Consider the following 10,394-nt stretch of genomic DNA (forward strand, 5'->3'; position numbering starts at 1 on the left):
TAGGAAGGGCCAGATCCATTCACAGCATGGTACGCAAGTACCAGTGTCTTGAAGTGGATTCTAGCAGTTACCGGAAGCCAGTGAAGGGAGCGGAGGAGCGGCTCCTCCCGTAGATTTGCAGGTCCGGGGCAATCCCAGGACGCCAGAGTGGACCAATGTCATTATTGCCGAGAAGACGGTTATTTGAAGGAGCAGTGTCCGTTGCTGGAACCTTTCTGATTGGGTATAGGCAATATATTATGGCTTCTTTGTCGGCGTTTGTGGATGCGCCCTCATTGTCTCTCCTAGATGATTGCCACGAAGGACGCAGTTGGTCGAGATAGCAGAGCATTATGGAATTGCTGTTGTAGGGAGCAAGCTAAAACATGAGATTAAAGCTGTCATCTTTGTTTGAGCGGGGAGTGTTGGAGAAGAGTGAGTCTGGTGCGGCAGGGGTCGTGCCGGTAGTGGTTCAGACAGCTGGTTTGACATTCGAGCAGCAAAAGGAGCTTTTGGCCATGCAGTTTAATCAGGAGAAGTTGAGGTTGGAGCGATGGAGTACTCGAGTCCTGGACTCGGACTCGGACTCGAGTGCCGATTTTCGTGACTCGACTCGGACTCGCGTACTGATTGACGCGACTCGGATTTGGACTCGTGAATTCTCGTGCATGATGACTCGGACTCGAACACAGATAATGATGACTCGGACTCGACTCGGACACTCCTTGGGTGACTCGGACTTGGACTCAGACTCGAACACAGGTAATGATGACTCGGACTTGGACTCGAGCAAGTTTTCTCTGGAGTCTGATGTCCTCTGTCCTGGCGTGTGCATCCAAGTCCGAGTCATCATTACCTGTGTTCGAGTCTGAGTCCAAGTCCGANAAGGGATCAACATTAAATCTGGGAGGACAGAGATTACAAATATGCAACAGAATGTAAGCCTGTGTACAGATTTCTGTATTTCAAGTACAGTAGGAGTGTGTTTATTGGGATAAGTCAATCTTGCAGAAGCAGCACTCTATTGTTGAAGTGTTTTATGTTGCTATAATCATCACCACAACTGATTTTCCCTTTTTCATCATCACTTACTACCTCTGGCCTCTCTCCGCCAGCCCTTCAACCACAGATCAGGAAACCAGTGGAACGGAGTCCTTGGAAAATTAGGCACTGAAGAAAATGATGAACTCCAGGAATACAAGCCAAGACAGATGTGTAAGCTGTGACCACAGTGGCTGTGGAGTTTACAGCTTTCATCACAGAGTGTGGTTAGGAAAATACTGATGCATTTTTATGTTGTTTTTTTTATATTCATGGTCAACTTTGCATAATCTAAGTACGCATGACTTTAGAAGTGCAAGGATTTTATAACATGTCAAATAAAGGCTAACATGTGAAGAAGACTGCTGTTGACTTATATGCCTTTACCACAAGCTACAGGAGGGCAGTTGTTGTTTACAGGTGTTTCTGCATCAGATAATGACAATTTCCCACTGTGCAGAAGCTGGTATTTGACGGTCAGTTAATAAGCCTGAACAGTGGTGCAAAAATATATTTCGAGACATATTTACAGTTGCTAACACACTCTGTGGCCCAGTACTTATTGAGATGATTACGATCTTTTGGGCCCCTTAAAAAACAATAAAAAAACATATCGTGAAGTCCTGTCTCATCAGCAACCTACCAGCACTAGTTCTATTCTTTGTTGTTTCTCCATGACCATGTTGCAACCAATTCACAACTTGACAGTGATCTGCACTCATGGGATCCATTATTGACAGAAAAGGAGAAGAGAGGGGCCTGCTAATGCATTACCACCTTCTATTGTAGCTTTTTTTTCTGCAGGGAACTCCAGCCTGGATCGTTGGCTTCAATCACAAGTGACAACCTGTGCATGATCCTTTCATCCGAATAATACTTGTCCCGGCGTTGTGTAATCACAGGCAATTGTCATCATTTGGTTCAAAGTCACAATGAGGCCTGAACTGAGCTGCTGTCAACCTTGATGTTTGGGTGCTATGGGGGTGTTAAGCCATTAGTGTGGAAATGGGCGCAATGTGATACTTAAAAAAAAAAGGTTTTCTGGTGAGTTTGTTGGTGAACCTATCAGAAAAGAGTTAAAGCTTTTGGAAGAGGTGAATAACATTTTTTGTCATGAGGGGTTATTTTTGGTCAGCTCATTCCAAAAGGAGATGGGAAAGATAAAGAAGAGGAAATCCATGAAGGAAAGAAACAATCATAGAACCTACACTGCAGCACGTGGACTGGACTGTCTTGTTAGGATGTGTTATAGAAACTGTCATGTTCCGATATATATCAAAGGGGAGTCTGGAGTTGTCAGGGCCGTCTGGCTGACATTCAGTCTTCACAATAATTATGTATTTATTCTGAATAGGTTAAGAGCTGTTTTACTTACAGTAAGCCTATTTTCAATCACCATACTGCCATCTCCATTCTAACTTATGTGGTTGGAAATGTCCAAACGTGGCTTTGCTTCAGTGTTGTTTATATCTGCAGGCAGCACTGAATATACAGAGCAGTATGCAGACACGTGTATACATATGTACACGACTTGTCACATTTCCTCTTGTTTTCTCTCATATACTTCTATTGTCAGACGGAAAGAGTAATGCCTTTAATTGTGAATTGAATTATTTCTTTATATCTTTGTCCTGTGCCAAATAAAATCAATCCAGATGTGTCTGTTTAAATGTTTAACTTTTTTTCCGATTTATTTTGATGGCACACACCAGGAAACTTTTGCACATAAACCAGCCTGTCCTCCTCCAAAAAACGACCAAATAGGTCGATTGTTCAGCAGCTTATTACGACCTATAATCACGTTTTAAAGTTTAGCACCTCTAGTGGTCGTGTAAGAAACAACAATTTGCGGCCATTGCAAACGCTCCGGAGGGACGTATATTCACAAATAACCCTCTCTGGAAAATCCTATTGTAGAATAGTTTGGCTATTAAAATGCTTTTTGATTAGATTTCTAGCAAGAAGTGTATATTGTAATTTTAGAATCCACGTCCAGTGGATGTATAGGATCTATAGTTTGATAGATATTACGAAGATTATTTGAGGTCTCGCCAGGAGAACGTGTATGTCTTTCCCCCTATGTAAGGTTAGCGTCAACCCTCACGGGGTGAAAACAGTATTTCGGGTCTTGAAGTTTTCATAATAAAACCGGAAGTATTCCCCTCACTGTCAAATGATTTTACAGTGATATCTGCCGTACTCATCCACTAAAAAACATCAGTTTATCCTTGTTAATTACACAACATTGATTGGTTTAAATTGTGTACAATGCTTATGTGTTTTTAACCTTCGATTCGGAGAAGCAAACAGTTTTTGGGGAGTTTAGGATTTCCGAAGACACAACACTACCCAGAATCCTCAGCTATCGTTTGGGACTACAACATCCGCTTTGCTTGACAAACCCCGTGATTAGTCCTCAAGCTCTGTGATTGGATGTTGGAGTGGCAGTGCGCCAAGGTTACACAGAGCTTCAAACAGGTCTTTGAAATGGAATGAGACCACGGCAGACTATCCAAAACTGGATTCGAATGGTTCCAGCCCCAACTATTCTACAATTTAGGATTTTCCAGAGAGGGTTAATTGCCGCAAATTGTTTTTTTTTTACACGACCACTAGAGGTGCTAAACTTTGAAACGTGACTATAGGTCGTAATAAGCTGCTGAACAATCAACCTATTTGGTCGTATGAGTTGGAGGACTTGTTGAGATAATCATAACTGCTATGTTATTATTATTATGTCTTTATTGAACAAGGACCATGCATTACATGCATACATATGTACGTATGTATGTATATATACATATGCATACAATAATCTCAAAGAGAGAAATCTTGCTACATTATGGCTAGAAGCTCATTTCCATCTGCAGTCCCTGGGTAGTGTACTGCACTGTATGTACAAAATACCCCGCAGATAATCTTTTTAGGAAGTATTTAGCCTGTAAATTCTTTTACAGACTTTAAGCTTGGCGTCACACAAAACAACATGCATCCACTTCTTCCTCATACTATGTGTAAGCCACTCACTATGTTGGGAGATTAGGTCAACTACTGCCTTACCTAAATAGCCAAAGTCATCAGATTACACACTGCGCTCTACGAGGTGCAAATAGCAGTCATAAAATGCTGAAACACTACTTGGGAGGGCACAAACAGCTGGACTCTTTAGAGTCAGACGCATCCAGACAAGCAGCGACAGGAAAGAGGGGGTGGGTAGGAGAACGGAACTGAGGGGGGAAGTACTCAATGCATTACAAGGTGCACCTGACCGTGTGTAGTATACAGTTCTCACTTAGTTCTGTCCAAGCTGCTCTTGAAGACCAAACGAGACCATAAACCTACCGCTACTTTTTATCTTAAGATGTACCTTCGTCATCTATTGGCTAGCACATTACGCCAACTGGGCTTATATCAACTTAAAAACAACAGATGTTCCAAACTGACCTAAACCCTGTCTCTGAGACATGTGCACATAAATCATTCCCTAATGTACTTTGTCTGAATGAGAAAACCAAGAGCGATGCTTGCAAATGATAAAACATGTAAGAAATCCTTTAAGAATGTCTGCTTGAGCTTACTGTATGTTTAAAAAATGGAATATAGTAACCTGGCAAGACCACACTGCCTGCTTTTCAAAGCATCATCACATCAATAGACCATGCTCATATATTCTTGGAAATCCCAAAGGTGGGACGTGTGTGAAACATTCTATTATTACGACTACTACTAGGCCTGAGGCGAGAAACACACCCGTCCTTTTACAAGAGGAAAACACATGACCTCCTAGTGATTTGTAGTGGGAGGACATTTAGTATTACCCTTTGGTACAAAAGAGAGGTGCACATTAGAAGTATAAGTACAATTAGACTTGACAAACAGGTAGGCTATGTTAAGCTCTGAGATAATTAGGAGGATAAAATAGATAGATATACGGCTTGAGGTTGCTTAAAGCAAGCATGTAACTATTTACTGTATGTTAACTACTTTAGGTTAACAAGAAGAAGACACATTATTGCTGGTGGTGTTTTGTGCTAAGTGCAAATGTCAACATCCTCACAATGACAATTCTAACATGCAGGGGGTATAATGTTCACCATGTTAGTTTAGCTTGTCAGTGCCAACCTTTGCTAATTAGTGCTTAACACAACAGCTGAGGCAGATGTGAATGTCTCTAAGTATTTAGTCATAAAAAAAGTAGGAATAACAGATACATTGAAATACAGAAAGTTAGTAGATATTACATTTTGGGAACTGAAAATTGTGTACAAAAGTGTATGCCAATCCATAAGCTAGATGTTGAGATATTTCAGTCTTGACCAAATTTGTGAACGACAGACAATTTGACTGAGCATAGAGCCATACTGCTGATGCTAGCATGGCTGAAAACAAGCACACAATGTCATGTATTGAGAAAAAAAAAAGGTTTGTTGTGTGAGAGTCAAACAATGCCTTCATGGCTCTCTTCTCACCCCTCAACCCCCTCACCCCAATAAAATCCATACTAAAAAGGATTACGATTGGATTGTGCATCGACACAGAGAGGATTGCTTTATGATCTCCCCTTCCACATGTGTGTCACTTTGCAGAGTCGCAAACTATTTGGCAGGTGAACAGTCGGTGGGTTTGGCCTGCTTCTTTTATTCCACCAATTCCTTGCTCGTAAGTACGAGATTTTTATGGTTGAACTCCCTACTGTCATCAAAGTGGGGTTAACAACTATATGGGCTGCCAGAGGAGGGGAGTTCAAACGGCAACTTATACATACGCTTTACAACGTAACACTCACAAGGGGGTTTTCAGCACTTGCCACGGAGGGGACAATGACCCTCAAAGTGTTCAACTCTGTGTTTGTCTTACATCTCTTCTTTCTTTACCTTTTTTCTCTGTCTATTAACAAGCCAGAGACAAATAACAACATATAGACCTGGTGTATGAGTCAAATGCAAAAAAAGTAATTTAGAAAGCCATTTTTTGTAATAGGATGCATTATTAGCTAGAAGTTCCAATGTAATTAAAACAACATTGTCAAAGAGAGCATGTGTATTTACAATGTCTCAATCAGCTACTCTTCCTAATGAAAATACAGAATGGCTGATCAACACCAATGAATAGCAGTGGAGTAATTTTAGTTTTTGTTTGAGGAGACTTAATACAATGTAATCACACTCGACAAACAATATCATACAAAACACAATGACATTGTTATATGTATTACTAAAAAAAGGAACAGGATATTCTAAAGACCAAAACTGTCATCACACTGACTAACTTAATATCACTACCAAATTTGTACTTGGACAAGAAAATCAGTTGTCCATTAAGATTCTGCTATGTGATTCTAGATCAGGTTAAACTCTGAAAACAGAATTGCCCTATCAAGGAAATTATCTAAAACAATAATGGTTTGAATAATGGTGATTGAATGAACCCAATGTTAACGGTGTTGTGCTGAAATTGGTACTCTTGCTGATACAACTATTGATCTAAGCTCCAATGGTCAATATTTACCTGCCTTCTGTACTAGAGACTTGACCAAAGTGCAAGGTCTCCAATGGGGTACCACGTTTCGACCAATTGTCTGCATATAGTGAAAACTCATATTTCAGGTCTTTTTATGGAAATGTAAATTGGTTAAAAAGAAGTGGAACTCAGCACAGGATAACAGACATTTTGACACTTTAAAAAAAATAGTATTCCCATTGAGCCTAAAGACTGTTGTCTGCTGATCTCTGCAGTTCCCTGTTGCACATAGGAAAAAGGCCAAATCACTAATGCATTGACCCAGTCCATCCTAGCCTGTCTCAGTCGTGAGAATCACATTTATAGTCTGTGCAACCCCGGACCTTTTGGCTGAATCTTTTATTGGGATCTGGTCTGAAATACACACACACACACACACACACACACACACACACACACACACACACACACACACACACACACACACACACACACACACACACACACACACACACACACACAAGAAGCAGCAGCAGCAGCATCCCTGGAGATATGCTGTTCTCTGTCTACTTTTAGAGACTTAGATTATCAGACAGAGCAGCAGTCCTCTACAATGGAACTATAAACAGCAAGAAGGGCCAGAAATGTACTCTATTTCAATTTGGTCAAAATACGAATTTTTATTGTACAGCTATTGTTAGTTGAATGATTACATTTCTCCTGTAACGAGGGCCTCCAGATGCAAAGCTTCTATGGCCACTAGCTTGATTCTTCTCAAGAGTCCGTTTTCTTTTTTGATCAACTAATGAACTGCAACATCAAACATTACAGGAGTTGATCAACTTGCTGTCTACTTTCCTCACTCCAGCTATTAAGATCTAGTATGTGAATGCAAGACTGAGAGAATAAGGATGTATTTATCAAGCCCTTTGTTCTCTACTGCAGACTGCTAAAGAGGCTGGAATACCACTCGGGGTCCTACTGGTGTGGAACCGCTTCACTTAGGTTTACAATGCCAATCTAATGGCGCATTTCCACTACAGCGTTTTTGGTTGCGTTTCCACTAGGCGTAGTTCCGGCTAGCGGGTACTTTTTCTCAGTTTTCTGGCTCTCCAAAAACGAGGTTCTTTCCGGGCCAACAACCGGGCTGAGTATGCTGAACTAGTGAGAGAATCACTGAACATATTTCACCATGATTTAATTGTAATACACGTTTCAAAACGATGCCAAAGCTTTGACAAGTCTGCAGACAAGACGGCAGACGAAAACCTTTTAAAATGCGTGTTTTCTGAATGGAGATCGGCTAAGCTAACGTTGTATATGCTCCGACCGTCCACACTCACAACAACGGCCTATACAGACATAAATAAACCAGCGACTGTATTCGCCATGACACAGACAGTCTGTGGTTTGTACTTCTTTAACTTTTGTCTAGTTTCTGAACAGATATGAGGAGCTGTCAGCTAACGGCTGATGTTGGTTTTGTATTGAAGATGATGTCACGGCTCCGCCTACACTGCGTTACTATAGTTACTACCCCAGTTCCTAAACTGTAATGGAAACGCAGCATAAAGTGACCCTGGCCTACCAAGGCCTAACTATCCAGTACTAAGCCGTGCGAGGCCCTGCAGTGGAAATGCGCCATAACAGTAACATTAAATCCTTTATATTTATGTGGAAGAGGAGGACCACCAAAGTAATAAATGAAATTCAGCAAGTATTTTGCTAACCTAACGCCTCTTGTCTTTGCTTCACATTTAACAACGTATACTTTATCATATGAATAGATAATCTCAGCACCAATACATCTGCTCTACATCAGCATACTGTTGTGGAGCTTGTTTGTTGTTCTATATCATGCTGAAACATTAGTAATAGGTAAGCTTGCTACTATACTGCACCCCACCATTCCTAAAAAGTATATTCAGTCAGTGCAATAACAGTAGGCCTATACTGTGTGCAAAGTAAGAAAATGAACGACAACCAAAACATTGTTTTGGCATGCTTGGCATGGACGTGTTTTGGGAATTTTCCTGGCTAATTGACGCATGAACGTTATGCGTAATTCACAGACTTGACTTTTCCATTAATTAGTTATTCATTTGTTGATTTAGGCACAAATGCAACATACACTGAATGAGCTAGGACTAATGATTCACAGCAGTTTGGAGGAAGGAACAGCTGTGCATGACTTGTCAACATGGCCAGAGGGTTTTTAAGTCAATTGAAGTCAAGTACAAGTCGATTTTATGACCAGACAGACAATGCAGCGACTCAAATGCTGTGTGAAAAGCAGCCACACAGGATCTAACTTAGAAGACTGCTTGATAAATGTGTAAGGGTCAGAGGAAAGGACAGTGTATTACAAATGTAATCGTTTTTTAATCTGGAGTCACTGGCTGGCTGTAATCAGATGTTCTCCTCTCAAATTTCTTCCAACCAAAAGTCCCGATACATGTTAAATGTTGTTTTCAGTCACTAATTTAACTAGTCTCGACACTAATTCAGCATGACAAGAACACTAAAGCTGTGTTTATATTATCAATGGTCCCAGGATGAGCTATATTTCTTAACTTTTACTCCAAGGCACACTATTTATTCTAAGTCAGTATAAGTGCAATTTCAGAATGTTGCCAAAAAACATTAAAAAACAACAACTTTCAAATGATTTGACCCAGAAGTCCTTTTCACTGATGCAAACACTAACCAACCCCAATCAGACGCATTCATGCCACCCTTCTCATCCAGACCCACCCCCCTCAACCAGACTCTGTGCATGTTCAGACTCACCATTCCTGTGCATGTGGACAGTGCTACCGAGGAATTGACCCTTGACCTCAGCGACCCCTGGTAAAAGCAGAGGTCGTCCTGGTGGTAGGCCCTCAGGCTCTTGGTGCCGTTCTTTCCCAGGACCTGGATGGTGAAGCCAGGTGCAATCAAGCTCTCTGAGGCCTCTCTCAGCTCCATGTGGAAGTCCTGCCCCAAGCCACTCATCAGGAAATGGACCGTTTTGCTGCTGCCATCGGTGTTTGGTGAGCCTGCATCTGGGCTCAGGGACCTCCGCCTCCTCCGGCGCTGGTAGTGGGCAACTTCATGAGAGATGTAAACGCCTTGGTGGTTGACCTCATAGGGAGATACAATTTCATATTCTAGAAAAAAGATATAGAAAAAAATAAAATTAGGATATATAAGGCAAAATCCAGTCTTTAATATAATACAGGATTTTAATTATTATTTAATACTAATACAAGCGTCTTTGAGCATTAGAAAAAGCCCTATACAAATATTATGTATTATTATTATTACATTAAACTAATAGAGATGTGATTGGTTCAAACATTGGGAGCTATTGTTGAGAGAAAGTTATGATTTTGTGTGTATACATGTAAATGACAACTTGGCAAACCAGCCTGTCCTCCTAAAAAAAACGACCAAATAGGTCGATTGTTCAGCAGCTTATTACGACCCAGAGTCACGTTTTAAAGTGTCGCACCTCTAGTGGTCGTGTAAGAAACAACATGCTCCCGTTGATTGCAAACGCTCCGGAGGGTCGTTTATTCACAAATAACCCTCTCTGGAAAATCCTAAATTGTGGAATAGTTTGGCCATTAAAATGCTTTTTGATTAGTTTTCTAGCGAGAAGTGTATATTGCACTTTTAGAATTTACGTCCAGTGGATGTGTAGGATCTATAGTTTGATAGCTGACCCAGAAATCAGCGCAGGTTCTGGTCCAGGCTCTCGTTATCTCACGCCTAGTCTACCTGCATGTGCCATCCGACCTCTGCAGCTCATCCAGAATGCAGCGGCTCGTCTGGTCTTCAACCTTCCAAAATTCTCCCACACCACGCCGCTCCTCCGCTCTCTTCACTGGCTTCCGGTAACTGCTAGAATCCACTTCAAGACACTGGTACTT

This window comes from Notothenia coriiceps, unplaced genomic scaffold (assembly GCF_000735185.1).
Source record: "Notothenia coriiceps isolate Sejong01 unplaced genomic scaffold, NC01 NC01_scaffold00005925, whole genome shotgun sequence".
Taxonomy (NCBI): domain Eukaryota; kingdom Metazoa; phylum Chordata; class Actinopteri; order Perciformes; family Nototheniidae; genus Notothenia; species Notothenia coriiceps.